Below are 20968 nucleotides of genomic sequence, written 5' to 3'. Positions count from 1 at the left end.
TGATTTTTTAATACAACGTCCAACTTTCAATAAGATATTACCAGGCATGAAAATGAAATAACCTCGCTGGTATCTAGTCCACCACATTAAGGAGCTTGTAGGTCATCAGTACATACACATAACAAGTAAAAACCACTGCACAAACTCAAAACAAAAACATAAACTCTTCCTAGCCTGGTCGGAGAAAGGAGCTCACAGGGTAGAACACACCGAACAAAATTCTAGACAAACCAGCAGGAGCAGAGAATCCCAACCCCCATTAGGGGCTCTGGAGAGGAGCAGGACAGGAAAAGCCTCCTCACTCTTCATGAGCTTACTTCCCAGAGTTCTACAGATGTGGGCCATGAACACATTAATGATTTTGAAGATTTATTTATTTACTTATTTGAAAGTCGTGGTTAGAGAGGGAGAGACAGAGAAAGGTCTTCCACCTGCTGATTCACTCCCCAGGTGGCCAGAATGTCCAGGCCAGGGCCAAGGGCGAAGCCAGGAGCCTCGAACACCATCCCGGGGTCTCATGTGGGTGCAGCGGCCCAGGTACCGGGGCCAGCCTCCGCTGCTTTCCCAGGGGCACTAGCAGGGAGCTGGATAGGAAGTGGAGCAGCCGAGAATCCAAACAAAACCCAGAATATATTAATTTTGGTGCAGGCTCTTGTCTTCTTCCAAGACAGAAACACAAAATGCAGACCGGCCCCACGTGCAAATAGGAAGGAAGCACCCAGGAAACACAGGCATTCAGGCCCGAGTCTGCGCTGCCCCACACAGAGAAATGCTCAACAAGAGTGGGCCGAAGAACTGCCCATGGAAAAGAGAAAGAAACGAAAATGGTACCTCCGGTTGGGATGGTCCGTGCATGCGTCAGAGATAATGAGAGCGGGAAAGCACCAAGGTGGAGGGCTCTGCGCAGGGAAAAGCACGCACAAGCGGTCCCTGGCTCCGGGCGTGCAGTGCTCCGCAGAGAAAGAGAGAAAACAGCAGCCTTCACCCGCGCTGGAGGTGCAGCTCCTTCCGGCTGGTGCGCCCTCCGAGGGGCTCCAGGAACCTGTTGGGGTGCAAGCACACATCCAGGATCCGGATGTGACAGGTGCATTCTGGGAAGGCGGAAGTCATCACACTGACAGTTAAAGACACAGCCTTCCATTGCAGGAGAGGAAGAGTTCCAGGCCCCTAACCCTGACTAGTGACACCCTCTCACTGCCGTGTTCTCCAAGTGAGTCTTGGAGAAAACTCCCCAAATGGTTCTGGCAGTGGGAGGGGGAAAGTAACCGTTTCAAACCCCACAGAGCATTTTGTTCTTTGCAAATCCCAAGCTATTGTGGGTTGTTTTTTCCCCCTCAGAGCCTAACTCACCTGGGGTAAAGGAAATATCCAGTTCTAGCTCACCTCTCGCCATATATATTTTTAAAATTACATATGTACTCAAGAGGCAGAGTTAGAGAGACAGAGAGAGAGGTCTTCCATTCACTGGTTCACTCCCCACATGGCCGCAATGGCCGGAGCTGGGCCAGGCTGAAGCCAGGAGCCAGGAGGTCCTTCTGGGTCTCCCACGTCGGTGCAGGCGACTTGGGCCACCTTCCACTGCTTTCCCAGGCCATCAGCAGGCCAAGAACCCCATTTCCTTACTCTTAGCGCTGTGCACCCCACTCTGACACCCAAACTCTATGTTGGCCCAAGTTGAAGCAGGGCCTGGGTTTGGCTTCCTGGGAAAATGTCAAGTCATCATGAGCCTTTCAGTGGAGGTCTCAGAGCCCTGCTGGGTGCCAAGAGGAAGGATCACCCTTCTACTGGTCAGGGCACACCAGGAGATAACCTTGTCTGTGATGTGGGCAGAGAAGTGCTTCTTCTTGGTGATGTCCCTAAGGAAAAAGGCTTGGCCCAATACCCTCATTTATCCCATCCACACACACTCAAAGTGAATTGTGGTGTCCTCGGGCCCTTTCTCATACCCAGAAGCAGACATTAGCAACTCAGAAGAGCTGACTTCAAGAAGACTCAATACCCGCCGATGGCTTGAGTCCTTCCCCAAATGGAGGCCTCAAAAGTGTTCTCACTACAAGTGGCCCCATCCTCCCTGCTGCCTGTCTCCATCTGGATCTCAACTTTATTTTCATTTTCTTCAGTCTCCCTTAGAGACTTAGCCTTGTTCAGCAGCCCCCGGCTCCTCTCAATATTTTTATTTTTATTTATTTATTTATTTATTTATTTATTTATTTATTTTTTGACAGGCAGAGTAGATAGTGAGAGAGAGAGACAGAGAGAAAGGTCTTCTTTATGCTGTTGGTTCACCCTCCAATGGCTGCCACGGCTGGTGTGCTGTGGCCGGTGCACCGCGCTGATACGAAGGCAGGAGCCAGGTGTTTCTCCTGGTCTCCCATGGGGTTCAGGGCCCAAGTACTTGAGCCATCCCCCACTGCACTCCCTGGCCACAGCAGAGAGCTAGCCTGGAAGAGGGGCAACCGGGAAAGAATCCAGCACCTCAACAGGGACTAAACCTGGTGTGCCAGCGCTGCTAGGTGGAGGATTAGCCTAGTGAGCCGCGGCACCAGCCTACAATATTAGTTTTATTTATGTTTCTTGGAAAGACAGGGAGACAGAGAGAGAGAAAGAGCGATCTTCCATCTGCTGGTTCACTCCCCAAATAGGTACAACAGGCATATAACAGGCTGGGCCAAAGCCAGGAACCTGGAACTCCATCTGGGTCTCCAGGTGGGTGACAGGGATCCAAGTACTTGAGCCATCACCTGTGGCCTCCAAAAATGGGCATTAACCAGAAACTGGATCAGAAGCAGATATGGATAGATATGGGATGCAGACATCTCAAGTAGCTACTTTAACTGCTGTACCAAACGCTTGTCCCACCTGCTCAGTCTAAAAGCTTGATCCGATTTCCCTCATCCTAAAATGATGACTCCAACATGCAATCCCCCAACACCTTCCCCTGCCCAATGGTGCCACCACCGTGCTGCATGCTCCTGGTCATATCTTCCCTTCCTCTCACCATTGACGTCTCAATAACAATAGAGCCTCTCCTCTTCAACCGTGCTTTATATTCCTTCACATTCAGATGACACCCTTAGCAACAAACTTTCTCCCTCCATGGATAAAGGAGAGGGAGCGACACTCAGCTGAGTCCCACGCTGCTGCCTAGCATGCGTCATTAGAGTTACTCTGCACCTGACATAAGAGGAAACAGGCTCTCAAAGAACGCCAATGGCTTAATGGGTTACTTAATCCAGTCTTCTTTCCAGCCCACAAGCCCATCACAGCAAGGCCTTGGAATTCCCCTGTGGAAACCATGAGGCTGTGATGGTGGAGGCAGAGTTTCGATGTCCCCTTCCCCCGGGGCATTCTGGGACCTACTCCGGACTGCACCTGCTCCTCTGCTGCCCCCTGGAGCACTGTGGCATCTTCCTGTGTTCCCCAGGCTCTCCCCACCTCTCTGCTCACAGGCTTGCCTCTTCCTCTGCTATGCCCTACAAGCGACCCCCAACCCAGCTCTGTCCAAGTGCCCTGGCTTTCCAGTTGCAGTAGTGTCTCCATTGGGAATCTGTTCACAGCCACAGAGGTGCTTTATCTTCTCAGGAGACTCTGAAGTTGCTGGATTTAGCAGCCATGACTCCTCCCAGACCGGAAGGGGAATGCTTCCAGCTGTTCTTCAACCCAGCCTGGAGAGGTGTGGAGCAGAGGAAGGGATAACTGAATTGAGTCTGAAAGAGATCATGGGAGCAGGACTTTCCAGACAGCAGAAATTGGGGTGACCCTGGTCTGTTGGGTAAACATGATCCGCACGGTATGGAAATGGACAAGGCAAGAACGTGTCCAGAGGAAACGCCACCCTGCTGGCTCAGGAGAAGGTACAAGAGGATTGAGTCCCATAACCAGGGGAGAAAGTGACCGTGAATGAGCATGGAGACCTGCTGACAAACCACCCATAAGGGGCACTGTGGTGACAGGGACACAGTCCAGTGTCTGTGTGCCATTGCATGATGGCCTTGACCTTGGTGGGCCAAGAGAAGGTAGTGGGTCAGCTTGGGTGGTTACAGGAGGGGTCCTGTGGCCCTAGAAAGGGCAGACCAGGCTTCCAAGCCTGTGCCCCAACATCAACCATGGCAAGACACATGGTGGCCTACACCACCAACCTGCTCCTCCCTTTGGTGCCCCAGATGGTGCCGTCAGCCAATTCTGGGAGGCCCAGGACCTCCAATCACGCAGAAGAGCCAACACCAGAACAAATGAGTGTGGGGTGTGGAGGGTGAAGCAGGAGGCGAGGGGATGGAGCAGCAGGCAGATCTAGAGCACAAGTTGAACCCCCTCCACTCTCCTCCTTCCAGGCCTCATCCCACGGGATGCCTAAATAAAAAAAAAAAAATGGGACTATTCCAAAGGACATGGGAGCTGACTCAAAGAGCTCCTACTGGCCATAAATGAAACCGTAAGAGCAATAAAGTGAATATGTTAGGATTGGGTTATAATTCGAAGATAAAATATTCATGAACCTGTATTAATATAAATTAAGATTCAACAACTAAGTGACCGGGAGAGTTGATATAAAGCTCCCTTAGAGAAGAATTCCAGATCACTTGGTAGATGCTTCCAACTCCAGGAAGTGAAAATTAATATCCCCTCAATCCTGAGTGTGGGCAGTGCCTAATGACTTGCTTCCATAGAGTAGAATATTTGTTTCCACAAATACAAAAATGTAAATTCACTTTGGAGAAACCTGCCAGGCACGACCTTGGCCAGGAGAACAAGATTAACATCACCAGTGGTGGGTAACGTGCATGGCATACAAACATGACTTCATGGGGGAGAACAGGTCTCCTTTGCAGTCTTCTCCCCTAAACCCACGAACCCAATCTAACCAGGAGACACACACACCAGCAAAAGACAACTTAAGGGACCTTACAAAATATGATTCAAGATTGCCAAGGTCATGAATAGCAAAGAGAGAGAAGCCATCAAGACCACAGGAGAAATAATGGCACACAAAGACCAAATACATAATGTGCTGTCCTGGATGGGATCATTTTAACTGGGCAGAAGTAGAGAAATCCATATAAACTATGGCGTTCAGTTAATAATCCGACACCAATGTTGGATTTTAGCCAAAGGCAAATGTACCACAGCAATGTAAAAACATTAACAACAGAGGAAAGTAGAAACTTGGTACTATCTGTGTAATTTTCAACAAATATAAATTATTGTAGAAGAAAATGTTTACTTAAACAAATCATGGCAGAAAGACAGACTCTTTGATTAATGTTTCTGTAAAAAGTGTTTATCTGTATGGGTTCAATGGCAATCTCCAAAATAAATTCCAAATGGATAAAAGACACACATGTGAAAATCAACACTGTATAATTTCTAAAATAAACTCTATGACCTGGCATTAAAGATGATGTTTTCTAAGAGCGTACAAACAGAACAACCCCCAAAAGGAATAACTTATCAAGTTAACTATATTAGTATTAGAATCTTCTCACAATAAAGATGCTATAAATAAAATTAAATGAAAGCCACGGGGTAGAAGAAAAGTTTAGCACACAGGTAACGTATAAATGTAAGATGAATAGAATGCAATCTTTAAAAAGAACAAAAATCGTATAGGATATGTGTCAAAGAAGCCCAAATAGAAATAAGCTTATGAAAACATGCTTGGCCTCCTCTGTAATCAGAAAAATCCAAATTAATATAGTCACTAGATAGCATATGATATCCATCAGTTTTTCAAAATGAAAAGTGTGAAATTAAACATTCATAACATTGATAGACAATGTGTACTCTCAGACACAGCTACTGACAATGTAAATTTGCAAAACCACATTAGAGAGTAATTTGCAAATGTCTAATAAAATTAAGCAGGCCCATACCAATGAGCCAGCAATTCTAGCACAAAGTTCTAGAAACAGTGTGTGACAAAAGATGTTAATGAAGATAGCACCAACAAACCCAGGGAAGTTAAAGGAAAATTTTTGGAGGAGCAGAGCACACTGGGTTTGGGGTAAGGGAGGATGTGAAGTTTCAAAAAGAACTGAAGGAGTGAGTGTTTGGGAGAGGAAGTTGGGGGAGGTGAATTAATGGGAAAACAACTGGTTTACTGACAGCAAAATGGCTGTACTTACATACGTAGGGATACTGAATATTAATGATGCCATTTCAAAGAGGGAATCGGCCATGCATGCAGGTCTGTGAGGAGTCCAGGGAAAGCACTGAGAAATGGATTGTTCAGAATTCATGGAGGATGCACCTAGGATGGAACTTGAATGCATTCCCAAAAGGAAAATGAGCTTTTCAGGAAGGTGCGGGGAGCAAAGCATTCCAGGAAAGAGAGAAAACATTGCTGACTGCAAAAGCAGAGGAGCGAGACAACTGGCAGTGACCCACATGTCACAAAAATGCAAGGGTCAGGAGCCCTATTTCTTGGGGGTGGGCGTGGAGCAGTCAGGAAGGCATTGAGCAATGATGTGATCAAACGTGGTTTGTGTTTTTAAAAAATACTGAGATGGTATTAGATTAAAAAAAAAACATAAAGGATGGATTTAAACATGCAAAGACAGGGAAGAAGCCCTCCAGGCCCTGAGCACCTGCTCCAAGATCTGGAGGAATATTTATGAGGCAGGCCGAATCTCTGGGAGGCAAATGGTTTCCTGTGGGAGATGAAGACAGGCTGGGGGTCAAGAGTGGCCAAGTGACCAGGTGGGTGCACTCAGGCACTGGGCAGGGTTGGCAGAAAGGCTCAGAGTCAAGCTAATGAGCTCACTGTGGGACACACTGCATTTAGGGGCCTGGCCTGGCCCAGGGCCCCAGGTGTTAACATCTTCAGCATCTGGCGGTAATTCCAGACTTCAGGGTAGGTGACATTGCTCAGAAATGGCAAGCAGTGAACTCAGCAGTAAACAGGATGTGCAATCCTGGAAATACACAAGTCAGGACCCCCTCTCCTGCCATTAACTGACATTCTTTTCAGGCAGCCTGTCAGATCCCATTTATCCATCTTGTTGGTTCTAACACTTTGTTCCTTCCTGCTGGCATCATTTATAATCCAGATTCCATCAGTCAACATATTAGGCTTAGGCATCCCAGGCTTTCCAGTTGAAAATGGCTCCTGTGGAACACCCACTATTCTCCCCATTGGCTAATAAGATAAAGATAATAAGATAAAGAGGATATTAAGTCACTAAGGACTAAGCCTGTGATTATGAAATAAATTGAATGTATATTATTGTAAAATTAAAAGAAAGATAAGAGAGGCTGGAGGAGGGAGGATGGCAAGTATAATATATTCTTAACACTATATATATGAAATAGATGAAATCTGTTCCCTTTCTAAAATCAATAAAAATAGTTAAAAATAGAAATTCATATTACAATGCTACAGCATAGTACTGACATAAAAACAGATCCACAGACCAACAGAACAGAACAGAAACCCTAAACAGGAAACCCACACAGCTGCAGCCAACTGATTTTTGATAATGCTGCCGAGAACTTGCAATAGAAAAGGACAGTCTTTTTCAATAAATGATGTAGGTAAAATTGGATATCCAAATGCAGAAAATGAAACTGGATCCCTATCTCTCACCCTGTACAACAATCTACTCAAAATGGATCAGACCTAAGTGTGAGGCCTGAAGCTTTGAAACCGTTAGAGGAAAAATATGTGAAACACTTCAGGACACCGGACACTGGAGCAAGGATGCTCCAGACCAAGCCCCCAAAAGAACAGGAAACAGAAGCACAAACAAGCAGGATTTCATCAAACTAAAGCGCTTCTGCACAGCAGAGGAACTAATCAACTGAAGTTCACTCTTCCAAGAAGCAATTACAAACTGGTTTTCATCTAAGTTTCAGAAAATTTTCTTTGAATTTTAGTATTTGTCCTATATCCTTGATTTGTTTTCATCTTAGCTATTATGCAGGTGACAGTCTTCCCCTAAAAGAGCCTTCTGTAAGCTTCAAGGTGACTGCATCAACAGATATGTTGACATCACCCCAAAGATACAAAAACATGAGAAGCAAGGAAACACGACACCACAAAAGCAGGCAAATTATCTTCCAGTAACTGAATCTAGAGAAACGCAAATTTATGAATTTCAGGAAAAGAACTGGAAATAATATCCAGGAATTCAATGAGATATGAGAATAAAAAGGAACAATTAAATAAAAATCAAGAAAACAATTTATGTGAATGAGAAATGTAAGAAAGAAATTATTAAAAATTAGAGCTGAACAATTCAATCAATAACCTAACAAACACAACAGAGAATTCATTAGCAGACTAGAATAAGCAGAAGAAAGAACTTGGGAATTTGAAGGCAGGCCTTTTAAAATGATTCCATCAGATAGGAACAAAAGGAATGAAAATGAATAGTGATGCTATGGGGTATCATTCAAAAATTTTTTTGCATTATCAGCTTCCTAGAAAGATTAAAAACACAGAAAGGAAAAGTGTATTTAAGGAAATAATTTCTGAAAACTTCCCAAGTTGGAACAGATGTCAACATCCAGATCCAGGAAATTCAAAGTTCCCCAGGTACAGGAAAAAAGAAGACAGCAATCTTCTCCAATACATATTATAATCAAACTGTCAAAAGTCAATGAGTATTTACCAACCGATAGAATAAATAAAGGGGAGAGTGATCCAACATGGGAAGTGAGATACTCAGCAGACTCATAGAATGGCGGATGTCCTAAATAGCACTCTGGCCTCAGAATCAGCCCTAAAGGCACTCGGATCTGGCTGAAAAGCCCATGAGAGTATTTCAGGCATGGAAAGCCAAGACACTCTGGCAAAAAGATCTCTGTGAGTGAGATCCCAGTGGAAAGAACAGGTCTTCAAAGAGGGAGGTGCCTTTCTCTGAAGGGAGGAGAGAACCTCCACTTTGACTAGGACCTTGTCTAAACAAGATAAGAGTCGGAGAACTCAAGGGGCTTCCATAGCCTTGGAAACTCATGACTGGTGCATAGGGAGATTACTGATGCCATAAACAGGAGTGTCAATTTGTAAAGTCAACAACAGGAGTCACTGTGCACTTACTCCTCATGTAGGATCTCTGTCCTTAATGTGCTGTACACTGAGGCTTAATGCTATAACGAGTACTCAAACAGTATATTTCACTTTGTGTTTCTATGGGGGTGCAAACTGTTGAAATCTTTACTTAATGTACACTAAACTGATCTTCTGTTAAAAAAAAAAAAAAAAAAAGAAAGAAATTTTCAATTCCCAACTTGACTCTCACTGGGATTAAACATGACAATAGGTCTGATCTGATTTCATCATCATTTTAAAAAAATCATCTATTATTTTTCACTTTATGTTTCTGTGTGGGAGCAAACTGTTGAAATCCTTACTTAAGGTATACTAAGCTGATCTTCTGTATATTAAGATAATCGAAAATGAATCTTGATGTGAATGGAAGGGGAGAGGGAGTGGGAAAGGGGAGGGTTGTTGGTGGGAGGGACGGTATGGGGGGGGAAGCCATTGTAACCCATGAGTTGTACTTTGGAAATTTATATTCATTAAATAAAAGATAAAAAAAAAGTCAATGAGTATTTAAAAAGCAGCAAGAGAGGGCTGCTATTGTGGCGTAAGGGGTTAAACTGCCGCCAGCAACACCAGCATCCCATATGGGTGCTGGTTTGAGTCCTGGCTGCTCCACTGTCAATCTAGCTTCCTGCCAATGTGCCTGGGAAAGTGCTGGAAGGTCTGGGCCCTTGCACCCACTTGGGAGACCCGGATGGGGCTCCTAGTTTCCAGCTTCTGGCTTTCATCCCCGTCCCCATCCCCAGCGTTGACTGTTGCAGCTATCTGGGGCGGGACCGGGGGGAGGTTTGAATTAATGGATAGGGGAGCTCTCTCTTTCTCTCTCCCTCTTTACTTCCTAAATTAATTAATTACATATTTAAAAAGAGATTGAAGAAACAATATAAAGTTTCCAATACAGAAAAGTCCAGGACCAGTCACCTCCCAGTTAACTTCTACCAAAGAGTCAAAAGAAAAAAAATTCATATTGCCATGTGCATGCTCTCACCATCCTCCACCACTCCTGGTGTTGTGTGTGTGCTCCTTTGGTGCCAACCTCGTTCCACAGCTGTGCTTCTGCAGCTGAAGAGACTCCGTCGCTTGCCCTGGCCAACAAAAGGCCAATGGGGGCAGTCTAGGCTGAGAACAAGGATCCTATTAATTTGAAGGTGGTGGAGTAGGATGGTTCTGTGGTGAGGGTTAAGATTAAGAGGCCTACACCACTTAGTAGACTAATGAGAGCCTCTTGTGGACCACAGGGTTTGTCAGTGAGGCAGGTTAGTGTCCCATTTGATGGGCAGCCAATCCATGAATCAGACATACATGCACAGCTGGACATGGACAGACATGTTCCAACAGCAGACAGGAGGTGTCTACCAACAAGGGAACCTGCTGTTTTACTCTAGAACTCTGTCCTTACAGACCCAGACTACATTCTCAAGGAGAAAGCTGCAATTTGGTTCCATCACAACCTGAGTACTGCAGTATAGTTTTCTCTGTTCTTTCATTTTCCCCTTCCCATTCCTTTATTGCACACCAAGTCACTGGTGTAGGTGCGCAAACATACTTTCTCTCTTTCCCTCCTCCCTCCCTCTCTCTTTCTTTTTCTAAATGGCCAGTGGTGGCATGCTTTAATGGACACCCAATGGAGATGAAATGGGGGGAAATACTGTTTCTGTGCGAAAATATCCCCTTCTCTGGGAGTGGCATGCTCATTCGGCTCCCATTCCAGTAAGTTATTTTGCTCTCCTTGTCTTAACAAAAGCAAACAAGCCCCACCCCCACCCAATTCCTTGCTTGATTGGAGAATTTTCATGTTTTTCATTTATCATCAAAAACCAAGAATATTTCAATAACATTTTGTACGTAGCTGTTAAATGTAGAATAGTCTGTCTTTATGCAGGGGCAAATTACTCTTACAAAATGAATCTTAGTTTTCTCTTTGAGCGTCTTGTTTAAATACACTTCTTGTTTAAACTGAAAAAATAATTATACCAATACATTTGGTACTTCTTCCAAGACTGAACTGGATGGAATAATTTCTAACACATTTTATGCCAGCATCAGCTTGATACGTAGGCCAAGGACATCACAAAGAAGTAAAACTACAGCCAATCTCACTGATGAATATTTATGTAAAAAGCCTCAATAAAATATTACAAACCAATCCAACAACACAGCTAAAAGACTACATGTCATGGCCAAGTGAAATTTGTCTCATGCATGGGAAATCCGATTTAATATACACAACTCATATCTCAGAAATCTGAAAATGGATTGACAAATTAGCACAACCATTATGGAAAATAGTATGGGAGTCTCTCTAGCAAAACAGAACTGAGTAAAATCCCTCAATTCCACTATAGTGAGGAACAAAGGAGCTAAGAAGTTTCCAGCAGTCTCTGTCTCATTGCCCTGGATCCTAACTCCCCCCCTCCTTGCAGGCCAATTTAATTGATGCACCTGAGCCTCCTGTATCATAAAGGTGCCATTATGAGTGTGTGTACACTGGGCTCCACGTGGAGATGCCAAGAAAGCCTTCCCAGGAATCATCACATGCACTGAACCCTGCCCAAGCTCCACCCCATTTCTATATTCAGTTAGGTCACCGCCCCTATCCAATAAAAGAGACCACCAAACTGGGCTACAAATGCTGCTCCTTGTAGTGTGTGCCTCTCCTCATGGGGTACCCACATTACCTTTCAAATGTTCTCTCTCTAAATAAATCCTCCTTCCATTTTTGCACTCCATATAGGACTCCACTTTGAATTTTATCTCACATGGAGATAAGAACCTGGAGTAAATACAGCTGGGGACCTTCCCCCCCTCCCCACCATGGCAGTTGGAGTCATTTTTCTTTCCTTTTTTTAAGATTTATTTATTTATTTATTTGAAAGAGAGTGGCAGAGAGGGAGAGACAGAAAGATCTTCCACACTTGTGCACTCCCCAAATTCTCGCAACCACTGAAGCTAGGCCTGGCCTGCCTCAAGTCAGGAGCCTGGAACTCCATCCGGGTCTCCCAAGTGAGTGCAAGGTCACTAGTGCTTGAACCATCTTCTGCTGCTTTCCCAGGTGTGTTAGCAGGAAGCTGTATCAGAAGCAGAGCATCTGGGACTCAAACCAGCACTGGGTCACAGGATGCTGGCATCACAATGGGCAGCTTTGTCTGCTGCACCACAACACCGAGCCCTGGAGTCATCTTTTCCATGAGTATCCAACAGATACATCAAAGAGCACCAATGTCCTTCACGCTAGTCTACACTGGCCAGGGCACACTTCTATAGCTCCCAACTACCCACATCAGAAGGCCTCCCTTCTGACGCCCACAGCCTCACTGATGCTTCCTAAGCCTCTTCCAAGCCAGGTCTCTTCTCAGCAGCAACCCCTACCGAGGGGCAGCTGAGCCTAGTGAAAACAGCACACCTGGGTTAAGGGAGACCAGTTTGAATGCAGCTCTCCTCAGCAGCTGCGGGATCCTCCGTCAGCTTATCCAACTTCCACAAGTCTCTGTTTCCTGAACTCTAAAGCAAGATGACCACACACAGTGCCACGAGGAATCAGAGGTCACCCAGGTGAAGAGCTGCCCACAATACCTACACAGTGCACTGGAACTGTCCGTTTTATTATGACTGTATTGTCTCATTGTGTTGGCCTCGCATTTCCATGAACTCCTCTCTTCCCTCAGCTTTCTGTTGCCCCCAAGTTACCCCTCACCCCTTTCTCCATATTTCCAAGTCATCTTCTCCTGTGGAATGAATTGTGCCCCTCACTCACAAACTCATACATTGAAGTCTCAACCTCCAGTATAACTGCATTTGAAGATAGGGTTTTTATAGAGGTGCTGGTGGCTAAATAAGGTCATAGATATGGGGCCCTGCTCATATAGGATTAGCGTGCTTAAAAGAAAAGATATTAGAGAGTTTATATTCTGTTTCTCTCTCCTTTGCTCACACACAGGAAGGAAAAGATATCTGAAGAAAAATGATTCATATAGAAATCTAGATTTACACAAAGGACCAAAAAGCACTGAAAATAGTAACTGTGTGGGGAAATACAAAAAAAAAAAAAAGTGTCAACAAATTTTCAAGTATTTAAGTCATACAGAATGAATTCTGTGATTATCATGCCATTAGATTAGCAATCAACAATAGAAAGATATCTGGAACATCACCAAATTTTTGGAATCTAAATAACACACTTCTGAGTAACCCATCAGTCAAAGAATACATCAAAAGGGGAAATTACAAGGTGTTTTAATGAATTAAAATGATGTAATGAAAAAACACAACTCACCAAAATTTGTGGAATTCAATGAAAGCTACAAGATGAGGCAACTATTCCATTCTTCAATATTTTTTTTTATTTTATTTTTTGATAGAGTGGACAGTGAGAGAGAGAGACAGAGAGAAAGGTCTTCCTTTGCCGTTGGTTCACTCTCCAATGGCCGCTGCGGCCGGCGCACCACGCTGATCCGAAGCCAGGAGTCAGGTACTTATCCTGGTCTCCCATGGGGTGCAGGGCCCAAGCACTTGGGCCATCCTCCACTGAACTCCCTGGCCACAGCAGAGAGCTGGCCTGGAAGAGGGGCACCCGGGACAGAATCCCGCACCCCGACGGGGACTAGAACCCGGTTTGCCAGCGCCGCAAGGCGGAGGATTAGCCTAGTGAGCCGCGGAGCTGGCCCCATTCTTCAATATTTACCCCCAAAATATTAAAAGTTCCTGTTGGGGCTGGCACTGTGATACAGCAAGTTAACGCCCTGGCCCGAAGCACCAGCATCCCAAATGGGAGCCAGTTCTAGTCCTGGCTGCTCCACTTCCGATCCAGCTCTCTGCTATGGCCTGGGATAGCAGTAGAGGATGACCCAAGTCCTTGGGCCCCTGCACCCGCGTGGGAGACCAGGAAGAAACTCCTGGCTTCTGGCTTCAGATCGGCACAACTCCGGCCGTTGCGGCCATCTGGGGAGTGAACCAACAGATGAAAGATATCTCTCTCTTTCTCTGTCTCTACCTCTCTCTGTAACTCTTTCAAATAAATAAAATAAATCTTTTAAAAAAAGTTTGTGTCTATTTAAATATTTGGACATACTGTATGATTCTATTTATAGAAAATTGTAGAAATTTAAATTAATGTATATTGATAGAAAGTAGACCAGTGGCTGCCCTGAGAGAGTGAGTATTGGGACAGAGCAAAGGAAGTTTGCCAAAGGGCACAAGGAAACTTCTGGGAGACATGGAGATGTTCACTCTCAGGATTCTAGTGATTGCTGGGTATATTTGTATATATGGATATGGATGGAATTGCTTTCTGTCCAATGAGCATACCATCTCTTCATGTCCTTTGTTGTCCAGTATACCATTTTTACATCCCCTCCATTAAGAAAAAGGTAGCAGCACTGTTATTATTCAGGAGCCATGGCCATCGACCTTGGAAACTGATTTAGTGAAATAACATAGATATTTTGCCCCTCAAGTTATTCGATCTTAGTGACATCATTACTCATGCGTGACCATTACATCATCTATCATACACGCCATCCATGAACTCTGGCTTCCAGTGGCATTCTTAGAGGTCATTATTTTGTTTCATTGATGATGTCCACACAATGCAATTCTTAATCATAGTGCACAGGAAAATGTGGGTGATAACTCATTTTCTGTTGGTGTTAAATTTAGCATTTGGTGTTTTATAGCATCGAAGGAGAACAGCACACGTCCCTACCATGTCTTCTATTGAACTCTAGGCTATAATTGCTGCATTCCTCAAATGGTACCTCTATCATTACTGATAACACACCTGCCTTCCATACACCATCTCCAGCAGGGAGGTAGGGTAGAGGTAAAAGAGTCCATCCTCACAAGGAATTTCTGTCCTCCATCCTGCATGACTTAAGACCAGTCCATGGGGCCAGCACTGTGGCATAGCAGGTTAAGCCTCCACCAGCCGTGCTATCATCCCATATGGGCACCATTTCATGTTCCCACTGCTTCTCTTCCAATCCAGCTCTCTTCTATGGCCTGAGAAAGCAATAGAAGATGACCCCAGGGCTTGGGCCCCTGCACCCTTGTGGGAGACCCAGAGAAATCATCTCCTGGCTCCTGGCTTCAGACCTACTCGGCTCTGGCCATTGTGGCCATATGAGGAGTGAACCAGCAGATGGAAGACCTTTCTCTCTGTCTATCCTTCTCTCTCTCTGTAACTCTGCCTCTCAAAAAAATTAACAAAATCTTTTAAAAAAAGAAAAAGAAAAAGACCAGCACATGAGAGCACTACATCACCACGGAATCAACAGCAAGAAACGGCCTCTGTTGGAGCTCATTGCACTGTAGAGCAATAGTCTTGAAAGTCCTCTGGGAATACAGGTGCAGCCAGGGACCACCATATACTTGGCACAGAGTCTGCAGAGGGGCTGGGGTGACCACCTAGTAACCAGAGATAGGGGGATGGGGGAGGCACAGGATAAAGGAACCTGGTCACCACCTTTGCTACCTTTTGGTGCTGTGGACCAGAGACAGCACTGCAGTTGGGAAGTGTGTGATGACACACAGATCTACCCACACACAGGGCAAACACCAGAGTCAGCATCAAGCTGTCAGTATCCAGAATTCTGAATATATTTTATATCTAACATGTGGGAGAATCACCCCAAATCAACATGCTTGCACCATTTTGGTGTCCCAAGGTCACACAAACAAGCACCCTGCTAGCGACCCAGAGTGACCCAGTTTCCTCTGGAATTCAGTGCTGGTCAGTGGGTCCAGGATGATGCCATACATGCCTCGTAGAGGTAAGAGTCCCCAGGGCATCTGGTTGAGCCCACATACTTGATAGAATCTTGGCAAGTACCCCAAAAGGAGAAACGGGAACAGAGGCCACCACATACTCCACTGGTGTGCTGCACTTCCCACCAAAATGGCTGCCACCTGTCACGCCCCCTCTTCATGGAGGAACAACACTAAGCCCTGCCTAGGCTTCATATCCGAGTCACGGCACCATTATGTCGCTCCCCCTCTTCGTGGAGGAACGACACAGGACCCTGCGCTGTTCTTTCGTCTGCTCGGCCCTCCCCGGGTTTGCTGCTGGTTCTTCCCGGGTTGGCTACCGACCCTTCCACCTCCGTGGAAGGGCAGTTCCCCCTAGCCACTTTCACCCACTTCCGCGGGGGAGCGGCATACCGCCGGCTGGCTCTCTCGGGGCCTGCACAGGTGTTCCCCTTATATGTTCCTGGTACATGTTGTCTCTCTCCTCCTTTATAGTCCTCTTCCACCAATCCCAACTCTGCTACCCACACGCCGAGTACGCTGCTCTCCTCCAATCAGGAGCAGGTCCTGCTGTTTATTGGTTGAACTGGAGGCAGCTGTGTAGAAGCTGCTTCTCCCTTCTCAGCGCCATATTGTGGGAGAGAAGATGCATAGAATAAGTCTTAATTCCAGTAACTTAGTCTAGTCCAAGTTGCTCCCAGTTGCTCCCCACAGATCCCCCTTTCTTTTTATTTTTGGCGTTGATACACGCCTGTCTTCGGTGCCCCGCGGCACACACTCTGCTCTGCTTGCTAGAGTTGCCCACAGGTGCTTACAAGCCTACCAATCAGGCAAACCGAATCCAGGTCCTCTCTTCGCCATGTTGTGAGGTTTTTAGGCGCTGATGCGTGCCTGTGTTCGGTGCCCTGCAGCGCATGCTCTGCTCTGCTAGAACTGCCTGCAGGTGCTTACAAGACCTAGCAATCAGGCAAACCGAATCCAAGCCTTCTCATTGCCGTATTGTGGGGAGACTTATTGATGTTAATTCGTGCCTGTCTTCGGTGACCTGCGGCGCATAAGCTGCTAGCTGCCCGCAGGTGCTCACCACCTCCTTAATCAGGCAGACCGAATCCAAGCTCTCTCATTGCCATGTTGAGGGGAGGCCTTATTTTTCTCTATTTCTCTATCTCCGGGCATTCCTATCTCTCCTATTTTACTTCTATCTGCCAGCATTCCTATTTCTCTCATTTTACTTCTAAACTTCTGTTTCTCTTATCTTCGCGGCTTCCCGGCGCCCGCCCTGAGGCTGCTTCTCGGCGCCTTCCCGGCTTTGCGCCGCTTCAGCCCGCGCTTCTCTCATCTGCGCGGCTTCCCGGCGCCCGCCCCGAGGCTGCTTCTCGGCACCTCACCGCCCCGCGGCAGCTTCCCGGCTTTGCGCCGCTTCAGCCCGCGCTTCTCTCATCTGCGTGGCTTCCCGGCGCCCGCCCTGCGGCGGGCTCCCGGCTCTGCGCGGCTTGGCTTCGCGCGCACACTCCGCGGTCTCCATGCACTTCGCGCCCGCACCACGGCCTCGCGCCAGCCCCGCATTCCCTATCTATTCACGCCGCATGCTCTCTCTGCACGCGGCGGCTTCCGCGAATCACACAGCGTAGCTCACGTTTCCGCCACTGGTATTCAATCCAAGTTCCCCGGACTAACCTGGCGAATTCCAACCTGGCGGCCCACGTCTCTGCCTCTGGTTCCAGATTTTCGCCTTTTCCTCCCCGGGCTGACTTGAAGAATTCCAAGCTGGCTTACGTCTCCGCCTCGGCCTGCACTCGCGGCTTCAATTTCCCTAACATTTTTCTCTACCCGGTATGTTTCCCTAAGTTTTCTTCCAACAATATTCCTCCCTCATTTCTCCTGGCTTCTCCCCACAGTCCGTATCCAAGTCTAAGTTTCTTATAGGTTTCACTTTCACTTTCAACCTGCAGTCCGTATCTAAGTCTACGTTTCTTCTTGCTTTCACTTTAAATCCTAACTTCTTTCCCACAGTCCGTATCCGAGTCCAAGCCTCCTCCAGGTTTCACTTTTGCTTTCAATCTCCTAGCTTCCCCGCCATAGTCCGCATCCGAGTCTATGAAAGCTTTCACTTTCACTTTCAATCCTAACTTCTTTCCCACAGTCCATATCCGAGTCATGCCTAGGCTTTTAATAGCTTCTTCCAGCACCTTTTCCGTCCGGCTTTCCCTAGGCTCTTTCCTAGTCTCTGCGGTATTTTCCCACTTCTTCCCGTTTCTTCCCTCCTAGGTTTGCTATCCGAGTCACGGCACCATTATGTCGCTCCCCGTCTTCGTGGGGGAACGACACTAAACCCTGCCTAGGCTTCCTATCCAAGTCACGGCACCATTATGTCGCTCCCCCTCTTCATGGAGGAACAACACTAAGCCCTGCCTAGGCTTCATATCCGAGTCACGGCACCATTATGTCGCTCCCCCTCTTCGTGGAGGAACGACACAGGACCCTGCGCTGTTCTTTCGTCTGCTCGGCCCTCCCCGGGTTTGCTGCTGGTTCTTCCCGGGTTGGCTACCGACCCTTCCACCTCCGTGGAAGGGCGGTTCCCCCTAGCCACTTTCACCCACTTCCGCGGGGGAGCGGCACACCGCCGGCCGGCTCTCTGGGGGGCTGCACAGGTGTTCCCCTTAGATGTTCCTGGTGCATGTTGTCTCTCTCCTCCTTTATAGTCCTCTTCCACCAATCCCAACTCTGCTACCCACACGCCGAGTACGCTGCTCTCCTCCAATCAGGAGCAGGTCCTGCTGTTTATTGGTTGAACTGGAGGCAGCTGTGTAGAAGCTGCTTCTCCCTTCTCAGCGCCATATTGTGGGAGAGCAGATGCATAGAATAAGTCTTAATTCCAGTAACTTAGTCTAGTCCGAGTTGCTCCCAGTTGCTCCCCACACCACCCCTCACCCTGCTGGTCTCAGGCTCTGGACAGAGACAGAGGAAATCTCCAGGGATGCTTATCCAGCAACTGGAACCCACCTGGAACCAGATGTGGATGCAGGCTGCCCTGATACCCCTGACTGGTCACAGCCCACAGGGTGGGACACAGATGATTTTCCAGGAAGGCCCTCCTGACCACTGGGGCCTCTGAAGCAGAAAGGCCAGGACAGGAGCCCTGTTTCTCAGGGAAGCAGAGAGGGGAAGGCCGCTCCCTGCCTGAGTGAGGGAGAGCCTCCAAGCTGAGAGAGAAATGGATGTGCTTGTTTACACCGCTGAGATCCCAGGGTATTGTTGCTGTAGCAACCGAGCTCACCCTGAGTGAGGCAGAGGATGATGGCCGGGCACTGGCACCAAACCAGCAAGCAGTACAGGTGGCAGTGGTTGCATCAGGAGGACGTGTGGGGAGGGGTCAGCACCAACATGCCTCCTGCTGTTGGCAACGATTAAGAATCTCATCATTGAGAGTGTTTGGGTTAGCCCAGCCCAGATTCCTACTTGGGTTCTCTTTTATTTGACAGGACCACAAGGGGATGGGGCTGTTTCATAGGACAGGAATTGTGCCCTCCACTGAAGTCATCCCCTGGAGGATGGACATCAGGCGTGGGAACTGAGAAGCAGGAAGCTGCCCCTCCGTCTGAGCACACTGCTGCCCATGTCAGCTTCTCCCTCACGCTGCAGCCCTGCCCTCTGCCCCAGCAGCCTCCTGAGCCTCCCCTGCTGACTCCCCAAGAGGTCCTTCCATGACAGCCCCAGGACACAGAGGCTGACCCATGACCCACAGCTCATTCCCTCTAGGAGGCCTCCACTTGTGGGAGGAGCCTTGCCCTTCCTCACCCAGCTCGCTGCTGTGGGTGACAGGTCTTCAAACAGTTCATGGAAAATGTACGTATGATTAACAAACTATGCATGGATTTCAAAAAGCTTTGCACCCAAATAGACAGCTTTTAATTACATTCTCCATGAGCCCCTGCATTTCAAATCCTTGAATTTTATTCCAATGGAACTACACTGAATTGGCCTTCATGGCCATTTAAATGTAGTGCCATTGATATAATAAAATATTGGCAGAAAAAAAAGGAACTGAATATCCTTTGTGGGACCAGCATTATGGCACAGCAGGTTATGCCACTGCTTGCAACCCTGGTACTCCATATTGGAGTCTGGTCTCAGTCCCACCTGCTATGCTTCTGATCCGGCTCCCTACTAATGTGCTTAGGGAGGCAGTGGAAGATGGCCCAAGTGCTTGTGCCCCCGAAACTCATGTGAGAAACCCGGGTGGAGTTCCTGGCTCCTGGCTTCTGTCTGTCCCAGTCTTGGCTGTTTCGACAATTTGGGGAGTGAATCAGCAGAGGGAAGATTCTCTCTCTGTCTCTCTCACTCTCTCTCATACTCTGTGACTCTGCCTTGCAAATAAATAAAACTTTTAAAAAAAAAATCTCATTCATCACTGGGGCCACCTTCTCCTCCAGGTTCGCCCATAGACAGAGTCCGTAAACCGCAGGGAGGCCTCCAGCCCCAACAGGGTTGCTGCTGACAACTCCATGGCTTAAGGCCAAAGGAGGCTCAGGGGACCCAGCAGTACCCCCTTGTAGTGCACATTACAAGGTGCAGGAGTTTTGTAAAGGCTGAGAATTGCAAGCCATTCTCCTCTGGCCCACACTGGGAACTATTTCCCCTGAGGCCTTGCTCCCTCTAAAAGATGCCATTAGGTAATGGGGGCACCCTTCTTCCCATCACCTCTCTCAGACTATGGGAAATCTACTCCCTCTCCCTCCTCTTGTTGCCCTGAAAGGCCTTTAACAAAAGGTCTTGAGTGCTCTTGGCTTCAGGAAATTCAAAGGCAGGAGGGGCGATACCTTGGAAGCCACTGCACCCTGGACCCTGTGACGCACTGTCTCCCACCCCTCACCCCGGCCAGCAAGTCTGGCCTGTGATGCTCTACCTTCATGAACTGGAAAGCAAGGGAGGAGGACTACAGGGAAAACTCCAGAACAAATGCCACCCCCCGAGCAGAGCAGAGCAGAGCAGAGTCTCAGATGAGCATACGCAAAACACCCACACATACTCTCACCTTGGGCACCCGACATCCAGCAGCACGAGAGAGCAAAGAATGAATCACATGCACCTGTGATCTCGAAGTGAACCCAGTCCCAAGCAGAGTGCCTGGGCTGCTGCTTCTGAATTTGCATAAGGAATCTAAGGGCTCAGCATTGTTCGGCT

General features: G+C 47.3%; 1 long non-coding RNA gene across 2 annotated transcripts in view; it reads right to left on the bottom strand.

Annotated features, from left to right (window-relative positions):
- LOC149122156 (uncharacterized) overlaps window positions 1-20968 on the bottom strand; it is a 40205-nt gene that overhangs the window by 18888 nt on the left and 349 nt on the right. The window contains exon 2 of one of the 2 annotated variants that reach the window (XR_016221818.1): window positions 832-1042. This is a non-coding gene — a long non-coding RNA (uncharacterized LOC149122156). Of the gene's footprint in view, window positions 1-831; window positions 1093-20968 lie in introns of those variants that run through there. The other variant, XR_016221817.1, reaches the window with a different exon arrangement.

Source organism: Oryctolagus cuniculus, chromosome 15, assembly GCF_051225735.1.
Source record: "Oryctolagus cuniculus isolate XC-2025 breed Fujian yellow rabbit chromosome 15, ASM5122573v1, whole genome shotgun sequence".
NCBI lineage: Eukaryota > Metazoa > Chordata > Mammalia > Lagomorpha > Leporidae > Oryctolagus > Oryctolagus cuniculus.
Note: the sequence above shows the minus strand (reverse complement) of the source record. Positions and strands in the feature narration are given on the sequence as shown.